The sequence below is a fragment of the Balaenoptera borealis genome, assembly GCF_965194805.1.
Source record: "Balaenoptera borealis genome assembly, chromosome: 7".
In the NCBI taxonomy this organism is placed as follows: Eukaryota; Metazoa; Chordata; class Mammalia; order Artiodactyla; family Balaenopteridae; genus Balaenoptera; species Balaenoptera borealis.
The window spans coordinates 71,929,263-71,951,541 of record NC_138864.1 but is presented as its reverse complement, the minus strand read 5'-3'; the positions used below and the strand labels follow the sequence as shown (position 1 = coordinate 71,951,541).

The 22,279-nt window shown below is 38.2% G+C and overlaps 1 long non-coding RNA gene across 1 annotated transcript in view; it reads right to left on the bottom strand.

The window, feature by feature from the left end:
- Positions 1-1,206: 1,206 nt before the first annotated feature.
- The window catches only part of LOC309631798, a 45,872-nt gene continuing 24,799 nt past the window's right edge, over positions 1,207-22,279 (bottom strand). The window contains exon 3 of the long non-coding RNA XR_014246557.1: positions 1,207-9,069. This is a non-coding gene — a long non-coding RNA (uncharacterized lncRNA). The remainder of the gene's footprint in view (positions 9,070-22,279) is intronic.

The window sequence follows — 22,279 nt, the reverse complement described above, 5'->3', positions numbered from 1 at the left end:
CAAAAGCAACACTAACTTGCTTAAAGTACCATAAAAAGGGAGAGAGTGGAAATTCCAACCTGCTTGAATCACTGTCCGCTGCAAGTTCCCTTAATGATTTCCAGCTGCCTCCATTTAAGTTGTTGCTTCCACAGAACTTTCATACAAACTTGGAACATTTTAAAGTAAAAAAAAAAACAAAAAAACCCTTATTTTTCCCTCAACTGCATTCTAACCAAAAGCAGATTTCTCTTGGATTATATAAGAATATGATGAGCTGGAAGGGAGCAGGGGAGGGGAAAGGAGTAAGGCGTTGGCCTCTGCTTTTTTGCAGTCTCCACAAACCATTCCACAGGAGGCACAAAGGAAAATGTGGAAACCCAGGGAGAAGCCCACACCCTTGTGGAAAGTCAAAAAATGCTTTTACTTCAACATACCACTGCATTCCTAAGTGAAGAAAAACTATGCAGAATTAAGGCACCATGAAATAATTACCTCCAAAGTCGTATAAGTTAAAATTTTAAGTGTGTGTGTGTGTGTGTGTGTGTGTGTGTGGTGTGTGTGGGGTGTGTGTGTGTGATGTGTGTGTGGGGTGTGTGTGTGATGTGTGTGTGGGGGGTGTGTGTGTGTGTGATGTGTGTGTGTGTGGTGTGTGTGTGATGTGTGTGTGTGTGGTGTGTGTGTGTGATGTGTGTGTGTGATGTGTGTGTGATGTGTGTGTGTGATGTGTGTGTGGTGTGTATGTGTGATGTGTGTGTGATGTGCGTGTGGTGTGTGTGTGTGTGATGTGTGTGTGGGGTGTGTGTGTGATGTGTGTGTGTGGGGGGGGTGTGTGATGTGTGTGTGTGGTGTGTGTGTGATGTGTGTGTGTGTGGTGTGTGTGTGTGATGTGTGTGTGGTGTGTGTGTGTGATGTGTGTGTGATGTGTGTGTGTGATGTGTGTGTGGTGTGTATGTGTGATGTGTGTGATGTGTGTGTGCTGTGTGTGTGATGTGTGTGTGGTATGTGTGTGTGGTGTGTGTGTGCGATGTGTGTGTGCGTGTGGGGGGTGTGTTTGTGTGATGTGTGTGTGTGATGTGTGTGATGTGTGTGTGATGTATGTGTGATGTGTGTGTGTGATGTGTGTGTGTGATGCGTGTGTGTGCGTGTGTGGGGGGGTGTTTGTGTGATGTGTGTGATGTGTGTGTGTACGTGAGTGTGATGTGTGTGTGTGGGGGGGGGGGTGAGTAAATGGAAGTATTTACAGACAAAATTGTACTGGCCAAATAGCCTGTAACCCCAAATAATTCATTCTTTGCATGTGGGAGGGAGTGGAGAACAATGGAAATGTGGATACACAATATAATAAAAGGTTAGATATTAACTATTGAATAAGGTATTTTGTTACAAATCATGAGCTTGAGGTTTCATGCCCCTTTAAGGTCGTAGTTTTCTTTCCAACATGGTCGTATGCCCTTAAAAAGTAAAGAGCAACCATTTCTTAGTAATCTTTGTCTTCCACCACAGCCCCCAGCACTAGCATCTCAATGAAAACACGTTAAAGTAGACAAAGGAAAATTTTCAGAGACTGCTGTTAGTTAAGCAATAGGATATGTGGATGGAGAAAATACAGATGGCTTGAGAATAGATGAAATAATAGATTCTTTCATTCTTATGATTCCATGAATCTATAATTTTTTCACATATCATTAAGTTTTCCATGTAGATATGGTCCTACACTGTAGGGCAGAAAGGAAACTTAATAGGTCCTCAAATTTTCCTCTAAAAACTATCCCAGACTACTGAAAATCTACTTTCCTTTAAAAAAAAGAGTTCTATAAATTAACCTGTTAATATTTTTTTCTGTAAGGAAAAACTCTATCTACCCCAAATCCTTTATTTTGCACATTGAATCAAGAAACTTACATCTTTGATGGTGGGGGGAGGGATTCTTAACAATATTAACAAATTCATAATAATGTTCTATTTAAAATCCAGAACAGGTACAAAGGATGTACAAGAAAGAATAGCTAAGTCAGTCTTTGAGTCACTTCTCATCCTCATCTTCATTCATTTTGACAATTATTTTTGAGTACTTAGGGTGAAGCAGATGTTGAAAATCCCATAGATGTTCCTCATAAATCTCATTTCTATCATTTAGGAGCAACTGGAGACTCTAGAATTTCTATCTGTAAGGGCCCTGGGGGTAATAATCTGGTTGGCTGGCAAGGATGTCAACTTCTGAAGCTGCAGTGAATATTGAGGGCACTGTTTTACTTGCATTGCATCTTTATTTGAGGGCTTGAAGGGTTAAATTCCCCCCTCCTCAAGCCACTTGGTACTGTCCCTGTTGAGGATCTCGTTTTAATAAATTTTTGAAATTTTATTCTGAATCTTTCCAAGCTCTCCATATTATTCTCAAGTTCTAGTGCCAAAAATTGTACAGAAGACTCTAATGTGGGTAAGCACATTAGATGAAGACAAATTCATCAGTTTATAATTGCTGGGTTTTGCTTATTTGTAAGCCTCAGTAATTACACTTTTCAAACAAATTCACTGTTCTTTTGATTCCTTATGACTAGATAATTTTAGCTGACTATCACTGCAAACAATCATTTATTTTCAAAAAAGTGTTCTGCATGTGAAAGCTGTCAATAATATAGAATGTGAGTATATTATATCTGTACTGATCCTTTCTTTTGCCTACTCTTTCTATACATACCTACCCCTTCCGTTTCTTCTCTTATTTTTCTTTCTGTTAAATATATTAATACACAAAATACTATTAATAAATATTCCTGTGCCACATTTTTTTCTTTCATGGTCTATGTGTTTTACCTTCTTTACTAGATGTGAGTTTCTTAATTATAAAGACATTGCCTAGTTCATCTTTGCATCTCACTGGCCAGCATCTGGCACATAGAAAATATTAAGAATGGTTTGTTGAGTGAATGAATGAAAATACCAAAACCTGAACCCTGGAAGAAAGATATAAAATAAATCTTTAAAACTTTAATAAATGGATTCAAAACGTGTTTCAGATAAACTATTAGCAAGTCCTCAAGTGTAACACTTCTAGGAGGCCCACTAGGGAGGGTCAACATAACCCCATAAGGGCATAAACACAGCTGTTGTTCTCTCCAGGATATGATTAGTTTTGATTTATTGCACACATCCACCTGCAAGGCTTCTCAAGCACACAGAGTCATAATCTCCAAAGTCACCTGGTGACAAGTGAGTCCCTCAGCTCCATTGCTCACCTGGATCAACAGCTCTCATTTATCTCTCAGGCAGCTCGGAACTGCTCGCAGCCTCAAGGCCCACAAACTTAGGCTTTGTCAAATCAAATGGGTAGTAATTTACAATTTAAGTATCTTTTACAGAATAGTGAGTTATTTCTCTTCTTCATCTTTTTTCCTCACAAAATAAAACCTTGGAATTATGGACCACAAATAGATATATAGTTAGTGCTTTTCTCTTTGAGAAGATAGGTACCTTATCCTGTCATTGGTCACAAGGAAGATGAGGCAGGGAATTTAAAGGATCCAAGTAAACATATCAACACTTCCCCCAGAAGGGCTCAAAGTGCATGGATTGGTTGCATATGGCAAGCCACAGAATGTACCAGAAGAAAGGAGGGGAATCAGGTAAAACTCAGTTTTGAAACTGAGATAGAAATGTACAATAGGAATGAAAGACAGAATGTCCACAAGGAAAGCTATGTTCCCTGAGGAGTTAAATCCTGAATCCTGAGATAGTAAATTCTAATCAGGCTTTAAATCAGATCAAGTTACCTCATGTACATATAACTTACCTCTTCTGTGAAGTTTGTTCTGACTTCCAACTAAAATAATGCATGGACAATAAATACTTGACCACGTGCAAAGAATACCACAAATGAAGAGCAGACCCAAAAACTATGATTCCCCAACGGAAAAAGGAAACTATCCTTGTAGTCATCCTACATTATAAACACCACTTAACACAGGATCCCTGAGTAAAGTATGCCTTGCAATTAATAGTCTCATCCATATACAAAGTCTGGCCCCTTTCATCTTTTCTTAGCAGTCTCTGCAAAGAGAAGGGAGCATTTCAAAAATTTATTTACCCACTGATAGAACACTGAATTAGGAATTAAAATTCATGTTCGAATCCTGGTTCACTCTCTTAGCACTGTGTGATTTTTTAGTAAATTACTTAAGATCTCTTGAATTTTTTTTAATGATAAAATGGGGAGGTTAATGACACTTGCCCTAATAACCTCCCATATGGTTGAGATAATCAAATGAGATGTTATATTTAAATGTGCTTTGCGAGCTCTAAACTGTCATGCAAATATAAGATATTAATTGAATACATTTGATAACATAAATGGCTTTCATAGAAATTTTTCTACCATTCTATAAGACAGAAAACTGCTGTGAATCTTTCCTATAACAAAAGAGCATAAAAATAAATAGCTCTAATGATACTTAAACAGCTTTGCCCTATCTACAAACCATCTGTCCCTACTAAAAACAGCTACTAAAATTACAGAGGTAAGCAAATTCTTCCAGGTAGTTCCTTTCTCTTGTTTCATTGAGCTTTGGGGAAATATTTTTTAAGTTCTAGTCTATTCCTCCTAACGGGTTTCTGATGTACATATGAAGGATAACTCTCCAGACGCTCACTCTTTCCAGAAAGTATTTACTTAGAGAAAATTAGAATTTAATTTATACTGGATGATCAATACAGACATTTATGCATGCAATACATCTAATACACTGCAGCCAGATTAATTTCCCTAGTCAGTGATTAATTGCCTTCTCTGTCCCAGGCGCTGGAGAAGGTGTCTGGAATACAGCGGAGAGCACAGTGGGCAGGGTCTCTGCCCTTCTAAATGTCAAATCCGTAGTTTTGTTTCAGAGCTCATCTTTCTCCACCTCCGTGACATTTGATTTTGCTGTCAATTCACCTTCTTGAAACTTTCTTCTCTCTCAACTTTGAAGACATTATTCTTCCTTAATGTAGCGGATACCACTGGCCAAATGCCCCAACCTGAATTTCCAACCTCTTCTCCTTCATCACCCTCCATCTAGGGCTAGAGATGTGATGCAGTTCTGATTAATTAGATGTAAGATGAAGTCTATGCTGATGTTCCTGCAGTACATAGGAAGCACTCCTTCCTCTTACTGATTCCTTCTGCTAAAATGTAGATTACTAAATAGAGCTATAGTCACCAACATACAACCATGGGGAAAAGTCATGGCAGTTACAGTCTAGGAGTTAATTACACTCAACTAAGTCAAATTCACTGTCAGTCACAGCTTACATCTCCTCAAAGAGACCTCCCCAAACCTCCCAATCTAAATTAGCACCTCCTACTAGATATTTTCAGAGCACTTTGTGATCTTCCTTAATATAACCTATATATTTTTAGTTCTATATTTCACTGTGTTAGTATTTATTTTACATCTTTCTCCTCCACTGGAAAGCAAAGGAATAATTAAGTCTTTCTATAGCCATTCCACATTCAGTGCCTCACAGATTATCTCGCACATGTTATGTGCTTAGCAAATACGTATTGAAATTTGATGACTTCTCTAGACTTATGTTTCAAATTACCTTCTGGGTATCTCTATTTGAATATTTTGCAGCGCTTTCAAAACAAAGATCCAAAGTAGATTTTATTTTTACTGAATTTCTATTCCCAGTTAATGGCATCACCTGAGACCAAAGCCAGAAACCTCCAAATCCTCCTTACCTTTGACTCCTCCACTCCCCCTTGCAACCGGCTTGTATCTAAGCCCTCCCAGTTCTGTCAATTTAATATTTCTTCACCCTCCTCTTCATCCCCTTGGTACTGTGCATCCTTCCTTACTTCAAGCCCTCATTATACCTGCATTACTACAGTATTACTATTGCGGTAGGCTGCTCATTCATCTTCCTGTGTATTTGAATTCCATCCTTATTAATGATCTTCAACTAAGTATCATGCCCATTTTACAGATCAGAAAGACTAAGGCTCCAAGAGTTCAAGAAACTTACCTCAGGTCACCCAACTAGTAAGTAACAGAGCTGGAATTTATACTGGTCTATATCCCTAAATCAGGAGACTTGGGAGAGATCTTCTAGACCTTAGCATGACCAAAAGCCCCAATCTAGGCAACCTGAATTATAAGACTATGTTTATACCTGGATGACCCCCAGAAGTCTGTGCATTTCTTGGGAACAGAGAAAAGATTTTCATTTCGTCCCTCTCCATCATCCATCACCGCCCCTTCCCCAGGACACTGCATAGTATTTGCTCCATTGTAGATTAGATTATCAAAGGATGTTTGAGACAGAAAGGAGAAAAAAAAAGGAAAGAGAAATAAGGAAGGATTCTTCCAAGGGAGAGAGAGGGAGAGGGGTCCAAAGCAATAAGACATAAGAGAGAAAGAGAAAGGAACAGGAAACATAACTGACTTAATTTAGATTCTTGTTCAGAAGTTATGTTTTTTCAAAAAATGTTAGTTTGAATTTTGGCTGATGTTTTACTTAGTTCAGCACAGGGAAAATTCCAACTTGGCCTTTTCCCTCAGGAACATTTATGAAGAGTTAAGAGTTAAATGATGATGTGAAGTAAAGAAAGTCAATTCACATATACCCTTCCTCAAAGTAAAAGTTAGCAGCTAAGTGCCACCAAGTAAATCACCTCTCCTCTAAAAGCTCTACCCTCTCCCCTTCAAAACAATTATAGTCTAAAAAGCCAGAATGATTTGTCACATTTTTATGTTTTTACCATTTTGTGCTTTAAAAGTAATTTGGGACTGTATTTAGGGCTGCAATTTCTCCTCTATAGCAACTAAATACCTTAAACCTTTCAGTCTGATAATTAACCTACCAAACTATTTCACCCAAATAATCTTCTGGAAATTTAACAATGTACCCCCCAAATCTTTTGTAGGCTGGTTCTGCCTCAGCACCACTAACTCACTCAGTATCATGTTTCTCATAGGCGGCAGCTGAAATGAAATATGCATACTATGTAATTGGAAAAAGATTCTGTCTCATTTGCCTCAGCTGTTCTTCCTTGCTGGAAATGCAGAGGGAAAGAAGGCAGTAAGAAAACCTTCCTGCTGACAGTTTAGAAGAAAAGCCATCATCACAGGGCCACATCAGCAGGGGTGGGCCTGAGTTCTCTGCAGGCTTCTCACAAGGCCCTTAGACCCCAAGACACTCATCATGGTCCCTTGACACTAAATGAGAAAAGTTTCGATAAAACAATATGGTGTGCAATTACAAAACACATCTTAAGTGCCCCCTACTCATTGGGTCTGTTCCATTTCCAAAATGCTCTTGTTCTGCTTTTCAAAAAAAAAAAAAAGAAAAAAAAATTACCTCTAGCCAAAGTGCCACATGTGCAGAGAAATAACACATTCTGTTTTTATTTTTTTATGTGTTTCCATAATCCTGGTAATAAAACATATTAAAATGAGAATCTCCCTCATTAGACTGGGGTTTATATGGGAGACAATTTAAAATTTTATAAATTTGCTATCACTTATAGTTTCAGTTCTCTATTATTTAGAATTTAATTGTTCAATTCATGAAATAGTTATAGCTAGTGCTTATTATACTTTCCACGTGCCAGGCACTGTTCTAAGTAACTCATGTATATTAATTGTGTCCTCAAAAGATCCTATGAGGTAGGTGCTATTATTATCACTCCTATCTTTACAGATAACTGAAGCACAGCGAGGTTAAAAAACTTGCCCACATCACCAGCTAGTAAGTGGTGCCAACACCATAGTGCCTCTTACTTAGACAGGCTATCATTTATGTGTCCACTACTTCTTTTTTTCCTCCTTTCTGTGTTCCCTTTGGGGCCGTTTTATTCATGTGTCCTTTTAGCAAATACTTACCATTAGAGAATGTCATCAGTATATGGAGGAGATACGAGGCACACCCCCAAAGTCACGAGAGAGGGAAATAAAGTGGGCTCAGAGAATCCTTCAGAAATGTGGCAGAAGCAGTCAGTGCTCCCTGAATATCCATGGGTTCCTTACTTTTCCAGCTTTCCTTGAAGTTGGAGGGAGCCATGTGACAAGCTCTGGCCAATGAGCAGAAGTAAAGTGAAGTGAGAAAGTGTACAGGAAGACAGAGCATTCAACTATGTCAAATGCCACTGGTAGGTCAAATATGGTGGGAATTGAGAATTGATTGCGATATTTAGCCATGTGGAGGCTATTATTGAGCATGATAAAAATAGTTTCTCTATAGAAAGTCATTAGCAGCATTATTGAGCCAACAATATAGAGTACAAGAAACTACTTCACCAGCGGATACAGAAGACGGGTATACAGAAGTTAATCAATAATTGGTATTGAGTTATAGAACCTAGATCCTTCTCCTCAAACGTATGTGGTTCTCTTACCTAAGCCACTCAGAATCCTCTTTTGCTTTCCTTGTTCTATTACACATCCCCATATTCACACACATATATCAAGTTGTCGTAAATTGAATTATTGGTCCAAAGCCTTTTGCTCTCCTATAGTAGTGCTATCCACCTGTAGTTTTGCCATGGTCTTATGGTAAATAGAGTATACTTCTAAGCCCCTTAACTTTGGACTTGATCATATAATTTGCTTTGGCCAGTGGGACAGAACAAAGACAACCTCAGCCTAAAAATCAAAATTTGCAAAAAACAAAACAAAAATGAAAATGAGCAAACCAAGCCAAACAAAAACACATAGATACAGAGAACAAATTAGTGGTTACCAGAGGGGAAGGGGAATGAGGGGAGGGCAAAATGGGTAAAGGGGGTTAATTGTATGGTGACAGATGAAAACTAAACTTTTGGTGGTGAGCGTGCTGTAGTGTATAAAGTGGAAATATAATGTTGTACACATGAAACTTATATAATGTTATAAACAATGATACCTCAATTTCTAAATTAAATAAATAAAATTTGAAGACAGAAAAAGAAATTGAAATTTACCTGAGCAATTGGACTTGCCCTCTTGCAGGTCTACATAGCCCTGAGATAGTCCACACACCCAGGATATTCCACTGGTCCCATATAGACACCCCAAACTAACCTGCAACCTGGAATCCAGTCCAGCCGACATCAGCCAAACTTCAGGTGACCTGCAAAGGCATGAGTGAGAAATAAATGAATTTTTTGCTAGAAGCTGGCAAACTTTGCAGTGCTTGTTATACAGCATTACTGTGAATATAGCTGACTGAAACAAAATTAAAGTTATAAATCTCTCAAATGTCCTGAAAAAAATAAGGCACAAAGTTTTGCCTGGACTGTTCTCTAATTATAAGCCTCAGATTGACTCCTAAGTGCATAAAGCCACTCCACCCAATACCCACACCACACAGTAAAATTGTTTCGTTCTCCTCTTAAAAAATCAAAGACTTTAAGAACTATAAGGGGCCTGAGTCGTCACATCCAACCACTTCTTTTTTTACATCTGAGAATACCCAGGAGGTGAAATGACATGTCAAATATCACACTACTAATCAGACAGAATAGCTATTAGAACCCAGATTCTTGATGGTTATTTCAGTACTATTTCCACTGTGTCACACCACCTGTCTGAATTCCAAACTGAGAGCACTCAGGTTCAAGCTATATTCAGAAACAAGAAATCTAGGACTCAATACTATAAACACTCATTCTCTTGTCACCCACAGTATCCTCTTTCCTTTTTTATAAACTCCTTTCTGTCAGTGTCTGAACCACTCCAACACACACACACACACACACACACACAAAGTTGAATTCGGTCTTTAGACTTGGTTTTGAATATGATTCTATATCCTCTGAAAATCTTGGTTCTATCAACAATTAACATACATGTTTCAAATTTTTCACTGGACGATAGTAAAAAAAAAAAGTGGTGTGCCTAGTAGAATTATAAAATTATTGGACTAACAACTCATTTTACAGGCAAGAAAATTTAGCCCTAAAAAAAGTAAGATGATTTGCCCAAAGCCATACAACTGGATGGCAGAAAAGAAGAGACTGGATCTCAGGATTCTTGACTCATCTGTAGCATACCTCCCAATCCCTACCATTTATAACAGTGTACATATATCTGTGCCTTTATGGCTATTAACTTCATTACTTCAGGAGAAACTAATTTTGGATTACTTTTTCAATATAGCAGTTCTTTTTTTTCTAGAATGGAGATAGAGGTTTTTGTTTTAGAATGTAATCCAAGTATTCTTGAGGGATTTCAAAAGTTACTATGACTTTTACTCTTCCTAAAAGACCATCAATCTCTCAAGAGGATAGTGACTTGCCTTTGCACTGCTGTGCTTTGAAACAAAAGGATAATTTGTATATTCAAAAGGCACCTTTCAGCTTCTCATCTGCAGAGCTCAGCACTTACAAAACAACTAATTAATTGTTTCTTCACCTTTTGTCTCCTTAGAAAAGAGGAGAAATTCAAACACTCAAAAACTAAGTCATTTGCACAAGGTTGGACAAGATGTCACTAATTTAGCACATTGCTTCTAAAAAGCTCTGGTACGAACTTTTGTATATTAGTATTACTAATAATAACTCCTACAAAACTAGCATTCATTGAAGTTATACTGTGTTCTAGATACCATGATATAACTTTCATATGCATTAACTTATTTATTCCATGATTATTGTATCTTAGATCTTAGTATGTAATATTATTATCCTCATTTTACAGCTGAGGAAGATGAATCTTAGAGGTGTTGAACAACTTCTCCACGGGGACACAGGGGAAAGAACATGCCCAATTTCTGGCAAAGATGTCATGTGTTTCTTAAAAACTATTACCAATTCAGGACAGGGAAAGGATCTTGATTCTAGCACTGAAAGAGTAAACAGAATGGTTTCTGGGGTTTTATGGTATATTGCTACAGATACACATAGCTACTTGTTTGAGGCACTGTGAACCTATGGATTTGAGCTACTTCATTGAGGTAAATTAAAAATTAGTCTTTGATGTTAGCAGTTAGGATGCGGTTTCCTTTGAAGGGGAAGGAGTGCTCCCGACTTGGAGGGAAGCCCACGGGGTCTTCTGCAGCATGAGTGATGTTCTATACTGTGTTGTGGGTGGTTGTTAGGTAGGTGGGTTTACTTTGTGAAAATTCATTGGGAAGGATACTTATGATTTATGTAGTTTTCTGTATGTTATATGTCATTAAAGTTCACATTAAAGTTAACCTTTGAAAATGCCTAAAAACATATTCAGCATAGAACCACTGTCTACCTCTGAGGAAATGTTACATTTACCAGCAGTGAAGCACGTGAGGCAGCATAACAGAGGTTATGCATATGGACGTTGACAATGACAGGTCTTGTTCAGTTCCATCCCAATTAAGGATTTCTAAGCTTCAACATTCTTGCTTATGAAAATGAAAGGACTGAGTTCAATGCGATCTATTACAGTCTTAGCTATATTCTTTGTTACTTCATCTTCCAAAGGTTTTTGTTTACCTTGTTAGTCCAAAAAACAGACACTAAGATGGAATTAAATGTGCAATAGATTTATTGGGGAAAACGTCGGAGGAGGCTGAGAAAGATGTCAGACTGCAATGCAAGTCTGAACTTTATGAAGGTGAGAGGGCAGGGGTCATTGCAACAGATAACGCTTGAAAAGAACCAGGTTTGGGGAGAGGGAGAAATAATGAATTCAGTTTTGGCATATTGAGCTCGAGGTGATCTTTAGACATCAATCCTAAGATGTCAAAGGGAAATATGGGTCTGGAGTGGGCTGCAGTTGCACGTTTGTGCATATAGGTGGTAATAGAAGCCAGAGGCATAATGAGAGAGCCTAGGGACATAGTACCAATTGGAAAGAAAAAAGGACTCAAGCATTGAAAAATTCAGATAATTTAAAGTCAGGAGAGAGAAGGATGAACCTGCAAAGATAACAAGTCAACAAGGAGGCAGGAAGAAAGCAGAAAAGGATTGTGTCCAGACAGTGAAGGAAAGTAAGAAATGCTCAGCAGTGACAAATGCCACAGGGAGGTCAAGTTAAAAGCAGCCTGAAACTGTCTATTGGATTTAGAGACCTGGGGGCCCTTGTTGATCTGAACAAGAACTATCATAGTTTAGTGATGGGGACAGGCCACTCTCCCTATTGAGTGGTGGTGGGTATGGGTAGGGAGACAGAGGTGGAGACAGTGTACAAATCTAAAGGGCAAGTGAGCAGATGGGCTTTCAAGAGGATGCAAACAGTTCCTCTGTTAGACAGCAGGAAAGGAGAATAGATTAGATACAGGTGTAGGCAGAGATACATTTGGAAATGGGAACATGAGAGATCACAATCTTATCTAACAGTTTCCATTTTCTCTGTGAAAATACTATCTTTGGAGAGCAATGGAAAGGATAGAAATGTTGAGGATTATGGAGAACAGAGGATTTGAAAGTCTTTTCAGAAAATGTGGGTGGGAATTGACCAAAAGTCATGCAGCAAGTTAAATGCCCATTTGCAGTTGTTGACTCTACATTTATAGAATATCCAGTGAGGCCTGCTGTGCTACCTTCTACAGTCAGGTTGGGCTGTTAGCTGCAAACACAGGGAGGGCAGATCTTTGGGTTAATCTGGGGCTGACTTTATGCCTGATGGGTGCAATGAAGAGCCAAAGGTGAATGCGTTTAGTGGTACTGGCCATCGTGTTACTGAAATCATAATGCATGGATCTTGGTTGAGAAGGAAAGTGACAAAAGGAAAGGAACAATGGATTGACAGAAGTCAAGCAGTCATGGAGAGAACCCCAGCGCCTGAAAATCCTTGCCCTCTAGCTTGAAACAACTCTTCTAAGACCCATCAGTTTGGTTCCCAGGAAAAATCATGTTATAAATCTTATGTTTGAGAAATCAACTATATTTATGTCAGAAAACACAATGATAAAATCCTTGCCTTCATGAAGTTTTGTATTCTAGGAAGTCAGAATAACAATATTTATTCTGGAGAAATACTATCCAACAGAAATATCATGGGAACCATATAAGTAATTTTAAATATTCTAGTAGTCATATTAAAAGAAGTGAAGAAAACAGGTAGACTTGCCAGATAAAAAACAGGAATATGCTTGTACTAAAAAATCATTCCTTGTTTATCTGAAATTCAAATTTAACTGGGCATGTTGTTCTTTTATTTGGTAAATCTGTCCATCTAAACAGGTGAAATAAATCTTAAGATTCTGTATCTTTTTATCATTTCCACATGTAATAAATGTTTTAAAAACTGAGATATTTTACATTTTAATTAATTTAAAGTAAATAAAATTTAAAATTCACTTTCTTATTCATACTTGCCGCACTTCAGGTGTTCAGTAGCTGCATGTGGCCAGTGGCTACTGTACTGGTCTGCTGAGTTCTAGACTATAAACTCCTGATGTCATGGACGATGCTCACCTTTGTAATCTCCCCCACTGACTAGCATAAGAGCAAGTCTCCATAATTACCACCAACAGAAGGAGTTACATTTGAATAGAAAAGACACATAATAATGGGCAGAGAAGAGAAGTAGTATACGTGTTGAACCAAACAGCCTTCTACAAACCCAAGAAATTATACCCTTTGGACAGAAACATATATGAAAAAGATGGTCCTTTGAGAGACAGTTTCATAACCAACTGGAATCTAATTTTAAAAGAAAAACTTTAGGGGCTTCCCTGGTGGCGCAGTGGTTGAGAGTCTGCCTGCCAATGCAGGGGACACGGGTTCGAGCCCTGGTCTGGGAGGATCCCACATGCCGCGGAGCAACTGGGCCCGTGAGCCACAATTACTGAGCCTGCGCGTCTGGAGCCTGTGCTCCGTAACAAGAGAGGACGCGACAGTGAGAGTCCCGCGCACCGCGATGAAGAGTGGTCCCCGCTCGCCGCAACTAGAGAAAGCCCTCGCACAGAAACGAAGACCCAGCACAGCCATAAATAAATAAATAAATAAATTTAAAAAAAAAAAAAAAGAAAAACTTTAAAAAGTGTACTTCAGCAATATATACAGAGAAAAGGAAAAGGTGTTTTTAAGAAAGTTTCTATCCCATTCATGCACCAGACATTTCTTTCTCTGTGTTTTGCATGGAGCTTAATCCCTAACATGAATATATGCTCCACAGAAACAGCATAAGAAACTCCATCTCTGTAAACACTACAAGGACAAACTCTCCCTAAGAATTCCACAGAGCAAAGAGTCATGAAGTTGGGTATCTCTGATGAGCATGGCTATTTTCTTTAAATCCTCTCAGGGTGTTTTCTGTTTTCCAAAATGAAAGCAACCTGGAAATTATTTACTTCTCTGTGGAGACCCAGAAGAGTAATGGCAGACTGAAAGCTCACAAAAGAGAAGGCTGAAGCTGTCCTTTTCCTCAGGGAAAAATAATCTGAGTCTGATGCAATGTCGTCTTTTTTTCCTTGCCATTCTTTTTATCTGCCAAAGCTGTGCTCTCTTAGAGCATTCATCAGGCCACTCTTTCTTGGTTAGCAGAGAGAACCCTGTATGAATTCTAACCCCACAATATGATCCATCTTGGAGAAAGGAAATACAGTGAAAGAGGAGGGGGAGATAATTCTCGTATCGATATTTACATTTCCCAGAACATATAAAACTACCATTTGAAATTAATTGCTCGCAAACCAGGCTCCCACTGAGAAAACGTTGTTTATTCAGAGAGAAAACTGACCTGGAGCCTCTTTGAATCAGAGACACTGTTTTAATTATTCTTTTCTCTTCACTCGTCAAATGAGCCCCCATAATGGCTCGGTTTCTTAAAAGTTCCCCCTCTTTTGTATTTTTAGTCGGCTGAAGTTTAGAATTCATTATATCATTTTTAATTAGTTAAAAGGTTAATTTTATAAACCTCTGAAATGACAAAACAATAACTGGTTTCCCCAATCTATAAATGGATTTTTTTCAGTGACAATTATAGGACCAATTTTTGAAGTTAGAATCTACCTGTAGTGCTCAGATTAAAGTCCCAGTTTGTGGGAGAGGATGGTATACAAATTTTAATGATTTTACAGTGCTTGGGTAACGATTGAACATTGGAAAGATGACACCTAAGTATTGGGTTGGCCAAAAAGTTCCTTCGGTTTTAAAGTAAAAATAAAAGACACATTTTTCATTTTCACCAAGAACTTTATTGAACAATGTATTCACCCTTTTGTTCCACTACATTCTGCCATTTTCCAGACAACTTCATAATTCCATCTTCCCAAAACTTTTTATCTTTCCGAGCAAATAACTGTTCCAGGTGCCTTTTACAGTCTTCCACGGAATTGACATTTTTTCCATTAAGAGAATTTTGTAAAGATCGAAATAAATGGAAATCCAAAGGTGCAATGTCTGGTGAATATGGCAGATGAATCAGAACTTCCCAGCCAAGCTGTAACAGTTTCTGCCTGGTCATCAAAGAAACATGCGGTCTTGTGTTATCCTGATGGAAAATTATGTGTTTTCTGTTGACTAATTCTGGATGCTTTTCGTCGAGTGCTGCTTTCAGTTGATCTAATTGGGAGCAGTACTCGTTGGAATTAATTGTTTGGTTTTCTGGAAGGAGCTCATCATAGAGGACTCCCTTCCAATCCCACCATATACACAACATCACCTTCTTTGGATGAAGACTGGCCTTTGCTGAGGTTGGTGGTGGTTCATTTCGCTTGCCCCACAATCTCTTCTGTTCCACATTGTTGTACTGTATCCACTTTTCATCGCCTGTCACAATTTGTTTTAAAAACAGACCGTTTTTGTTACATTTCAGTAGAGAATGGCATGTGGAATACAGTCAAAAAGGTTTTTTTCACTTAACTTATGTGGAACCCAAACATCAAAGCAATAAACCTAACCAAGCCGGTGCAAATGATTTTCAATGCTTGATTTGGATATTTTGAGTAAGTTGGCTATCTGCCATGTGGTATAACATTGATTGTTCTCAATTAATGTCTCCATTTGATCGCTATCAACTTCAACTGGTCTACCTGACCGTGGAGCATCATCCAGCGAGAAATCTCCAGCACAAAACTTCACAAACCACTTTTGACACGTTTGATCAGTCACAGCACCTTCTCCATACACTGCACAAATCTTTTTTTGTGTTTCTGTTGCGTTTTTACCTTTCTTGAAATAGTAAAGCATAATGTGCCAAAAATGTTGCTTTTTTCTTCCACCTTCAATATTAAAATGGCTAAACAAAAATTCACCAATTTTGATTTTTCTTTAATGCATGCTAATATGACAGCTGTCATAATACAATCTAACAAAATTTTTTCAAATGGAGTTAAAGACAACTAAGTGCTACTAGAGCCATTTTATGGAAAAAAAACAAACAAACTTTTTGGCAAACCCTATGTACTACCCACTGGTATTTTTTTGAGGCATGAACTCAGGAGCAATAACCTGAAAAGAAAGGTCACCATTTTGTGAAGAATCATTTACTTCCACTACTTAGCATTTACTAAGAACGGACAAATTATGAGTCTGTCAGTACATTGAACACTCAAGAACAACGCTTTCCATCTTTGTCTTCTCTTAATCTTCCAAATCAGTATAATAACCCTACAAAAAGAAAACATGGCCTAAGATGGAATTAGAGTCCTGGGTGAAAATAATTCAACTCTCCTTCATCCTAAAAATAATGTATTACCAGCTCTGTTATACATGCATGAAATTGTTGGGAGACAATTCTTTATGGGTCTCACGTTTCTGCACATTTTGCAAGAGAAGCCCTGATTGCTCTTTTATTCTGGACTATATTTTCAAGGATGTTTGTACCATGAACAACCTTGGAAGAAAAACATGTTTATCATCCAGTAAAATAGACAGCAAACACAGGAAAGCTTACTGCTTGTTGTAAAAGATTCGGGTTCCCTAAATTCAGGGGTTCTCTCCTATAATGCAAACTACTGCATGTGCAGATGTCATCTGTTTTTTTTAAATCACCCTGTGGGACTCAGAGAATTGGGGGGGAAAAAGACTTATATTCTGACCATTGTTATTACTGCGAGTAATAAACAGTCCTTTGTCTCTCACCCAGCAGTCTTTTGTCTTCTACCAGTATCCATGAAACTGTGGCAGTCTTACTTGTTAGTTTGCAAGCAAGGCAAAATCTCAAAGCTTTAACAGTTCTTAACAAGAATCAGCTAGGAAAAGATGCACAGAAAGACAGGCTTTACCACTCAAATGCTCCTGATATATTCCTTCAAGCTGAGGCTGGAGAGGGCCAGAAAGTGAGGGATTTCTGGAGCACAGGTTCTCAACACTGATGGACAACTTTTCATCACTGTACAGTTTGGGCTCAATATGTGAAATGTATTTTTGCTGCAACTAAGGACATGAACCCTTATGGTGTGGCCCACCTGATAGGATACTGAACTCACCTGACCATGCAGTATACTATAGAATAGAGTATATTTGCTGAGAGTAAGAAAAGAGAGGTTAAACTCGATCTAGCATGAAAGAGTAACTGAGCATTTACAGCAACGTGTGAGGATCTTCCTTCAAAAATGCAAAAGTATTGTCAGAGCATTCAAAAAACTTGATTCAAATAGGGATTCAAGCTGAAGGCCCTAAGTGTGACCAGTTGAAGAGTGTGGTTACTTCAGTACTTTTTTTTTTTTTAGTTTTCCAAAACTTTCCCTTTTAAAAATAAAAACTGTTTTCACCTGTTCATCTTTTCAAGTGTGCTGATTTGAGAATCTAGAATTCAAAAGCGTGCCACAAAGACATAAATGATGTGAACCACAGATCTAGAATGTCCACAGCTACGGGGTGGGTTGGCATTGCCAAGCCCAGTATCCCCAAAGAAACCCACCCCCCAATTCACCTTCACCTCCATGAGGTTGATTCTCACAGGAAGTTACGAGTCACACCAGGGTCTAAATACAGAGCTGAGCAAGCAAACGGTACTTATTCAGGACCATTATCCTTGGTGTCCTTTAAGAAGCTAAGGGAAATGCCTTCTCCTCATCCTTCTAAGTTCCCCTCTAATTCTCAACACAAACTCACTGTAGGTGCTATATGAACAGATTTAGAGATATAAGCCCCAGACCTCATATATAAAGCTTTCCCAGTCATACCCAAGGGATAAGATAAGAGAGATACAGTCCACTACCCATGCCAGAGGGAGGCCTCCAGGAGACGGTCTTGGGCCTCTGGAGAGAAATGCCAAGATACGGGAGGGATTCCACAATACCACAGACAGTAAGTGACATGATGCAGGAAGGAGGAAAGACCAATCAGTTTAGCTGAGCGCATCCCTGCCCTGCCCTGTGAAGAATGTGGCAGACACGTGGGAGAGCTCCCCACCTCCAGTCAGAACACACTGCTGCCCTCAGATATTTTGGGTCCTCCAAAATGATAAAGTAAAAAGAATAGCCTCTGTGCCTATGAAGTCCTGGAGGTTGAGCCACAGGAAGTGACCTCCTCTGACACTACCTGAAGAACAAAGAAAAGTGATTTCTCTTAGGAAGAACTTCACTCTTCACCTTTGATTAAAAGTAGGACAATAAATAAATAAACAGATAAATATTTTAGGTGAATGTGCTAATTGACCACCTGCTATGTTTACAATTTGACTTCATAGAGGAAAACCCTGCTGTCTTTCTATTAAGAAGCCTTAAGCGATAAAGCCCTTTTCAGGGAAGTCCAATTTGAGGATGGCTATGTTTTAATGAAGACTTTTGACCCCTGGGAAATATAAGAAGGAACATCCAGAAATCATGATAATAGATTTTCTGTCTTTTAGTCCTGATGGGAAAGCTTATTTTGAAGAATTTTAATTCTAAATGAAGATACAACAGATGACAGAACTGATTAACACCTAAGAGTTGGATTCTTCTCCAGCAATCTATTCAGGTTTTGATTCCCTATTAAAACTCAACACTTAGGTCCACCAGTGAGAGAAGGAAAAAAAATAATGTCTCTTGCTTCGAAGTCATAACGGCCTCCAGCTCTGCTTTGCCCACTTTAAGTAGATTGCTTGGTTTGGCCACTTACACTGTTTTTTCTGGAAACCACTCATACTTCTTCTGGGTTGCAATCCTAAACCACTGGAAGTCGTCTGGCTAAGAAGGAATTAGAGTCCAAGTACTTTTTCATGACTTTATTTTACCTGCTCCTTTTGAGCACCCTGCCCTTTAACAAACAGAGAAAACAAACTTATTGACAACTTCTTTACAACAATGTCCTTACAGGAAGATTTTGTTGTTAATCATTCTTTCTTCCCAAGTTTTACTGCAAAAGAAGCAACCCTGCGGAATCCAGCTGGTGACTCCCATGGAAAAGTTTACCACAGAAACATTTGCAATCAGTTAAGACTTTGTACCCATAATGCTTAGCAAAGGAAGCTGAAGACAATTCGGAATGGAAATCGAATTCTATACGCCAAACCTTGGAGCTAAGCTCTGAAGAATCAGCCACAGGAGATGTGTATTTTTTTCATTGTTTTTTGCCTGGTGAATGCAGATGACCATGTCTTTAAGATTTTTATTCACTGTATTTGTGTCTGCATCTGTATAGAACATTATCTTCCACTTGGCAGGTCACCTAGACTTGCCCACATCTGTTTCTGCTTTCATTTCTGTTACCCTATTCATTTCTGGCCAGCAGTCAAAAAGAACTGCAAGTTTATAAGTGCCACGGAGGCATATGGTTAAAGGGAATAGTCTCCCTTTCACCAAGCCTCTATTTCTGTTGATTTTTTTTTCTCTATTTTTCACTTAATTCAGAGTAATTACAATTGAGTAGAGGGTTTTATTAATATTCTGGAAAATGACGTTTTAAAGAGGCATTTCAGAGGGATCTAAATGCTTAGAAACTTTGTTTTCAGTACTGAACTGCAGACCTCGCTGTGCGGCAGCTCTTTATTGAAAGGTCATGGGCCTCAGAGCTAGGCAGAGTTCATTCTGATCCAACTTTTACCATTTACTGGCTGACTAGAATCCTGGGCTTTCCCATCTGCATTTATGTGATTTTAAAAAGTCTACATCTTCAGGCTGTTGTGAAGAATAACTATAAATGCATGCTAAATGCCTGGTAAAAGGGAAGTACTATTAATAAAGAATAGCTCTTAATAATATTTTGTAGCAGAAAAATGCAACATTCTAATCACACTCAGCAATTTAAAAAAAAAAAAAAAACCCCTGCTGGTTATCATCTCTATGAAATCTAATATTATGTAGTGGTTTTCCATTAGGCCCAGTAGAATGTCTTTGCTATTAATAAAGGATGCAAAGACTCAATGAGGCATATAAGTTTTATTTGCTTAATATAAGAGAATGAGCCAAAGGACAATACATTTATGGTTTGGGAAAGAGAAACAAATTGCACTAAAAGCAATAGCAGGCCGAACATGTCAGAGAAAAATACAACTCTGATAAACATGAAAATAAGTCCTGGTACCAGGAATAAAGTAAAACTGTGATTATCTACTGAAAATCCAGAGAGCAGACCTAAATAAAACAAACAAGATTAGCTGAAGGAAACCATTCTCCAGTCTCTCTCTATTCTCTTGATTGTAATCAGCTCTGGCTCTTAACTGAAGGGAAAGAATGGTTCCAGCTAGGTAGGGCCAATGCCAATCAGAGTTAACCATTTGAGACGACTAAGCGGAGTTGCCTCAGAATGTCAATTTCAGTTTTTGCCTATAAGCAGTGAAATTAAGCACAGAGACTTATCTACACTAAGTGCATTCATAAACATAAAAGAGACTGAAGTTTAGAATAAAGAATTTGAACAATATTTTAAAAGATGACATTTTAGGTGTTTATTTCACTTCTGGAGTTGAGCAAAGTTGAGTGAGGTATATTGTACTATTTTGATAGAATTGACTTAATCAGCTGGATTTAAACATTGCTTCTTCTGTGTGGGTGATGGTGTTTGCTGGATTAGGGGAGATATTTATGATTCTTATCTTTAAAGCAGTGATTATTTCCTATACTTTCTAATAATTTCTCAGGCGCATCAAAGATAGCCATGTTCATCTATCTATATTATCTACAAATATATTTTGTGTCTTTTCTCTCTCTCTCTCAGGTGAGGTTGACTTCCATAAAGAAAGACAGGGATTCTGGTAAACATTGGAGTTTTTGTTTAATCAGTTTTCTTGTCTCCTATTTGGTATCACTTACTTCCCTCTGGGTCATTCAGTGAAATTAGACTTCACTATGCCATACTAAATAAAGGGGAAAAAGTAGTGTGAATTAATGAAGTTTGGATAATATAATTCTTTTAATGAAATTCAGGTTTATTGCTTTAAAGAATCTATGGTAATTAAAAGTAGACTGAGAACTGCTTCATCGAGATTCAAATTTAATAAATAATGAAGCAAGATTTGCAATTAGATTATCATATCCAGGCACCAGTCCAAGTATTGCCAACATCTGCTTATAAGTATACTATTTTATTCATTTATTCATTCTTTCTTTCCATACAAATTTATTGAGCACATATTATTTGCCAAGAACTATGGTAGATGCGAGGGATAGAATGGTTAACAAGAGAGATTACTTCTTCACCTGCTTGCTTCTTGTACACTTGAAAACACTTTTCCTCTAATTAATCTTTTCCCTTATGATCTTATTAATATTATTCTATGTATTGATATAATCGCAAACTCACAACTAAGTCTAAATTAATGAGGCTTTTTCCTACTTTTTTCCAAGGGCAGAAACTGATCAGCAACTCTTTCTTTTTATGCAGCTGTGTGTCTTGAAAGACAAAAAGCTGTCTGAATCCATTTTCTTTTTCTCTGACAATTTGCAGGAAATGGGTGACTTCTGACTGGAAACAACTTATCAGTTCAGTCTTTTCTTTTTTTCCTGCTGTACCAATTATTACAAGAGTTCTAGCAAACAAGTTAAGGGAAATATTATGAAGTCAAGCAAATATTGTACAGTAAAAATGTGGGGGAAATACGTTTTGATGGAAAGAAGCGGAACCCTCCAATGGTTCATAGTAATGCAGTTGTCTCAGGTGGCAGGACAACTTTGGAAAATTAAGCACACAAGTGCTATGTAGTGTGTAGTATTCAGAAGTAAATCTGACCCCCTCAGCAAGACCCACTAGCCATAAGGGGCACAGAATCCTGGAAGGAGAATCGAGTCTGGGGTCCCAGCTCTGCCGTGACCTTGGGCCAGTCACCTCACTGCTTAGGCATGCAGCAACTCAAAAGCACAGAAGTTGAAATCAGAAGCATGATGAGATTTGTGACTGTGGGTAAAGAAAGCTCTTTCCAACAGTGGGCTCTTCTGTCTAAATTTGATGTCAGACCAGAAGTTCTCTAAATGAAACTCCAGCGTTAGCATTCTTCATTTCTAGAAGTAGTTAACACCAGAGCTGTTTTCCAAGTGGAAAACATTTTTT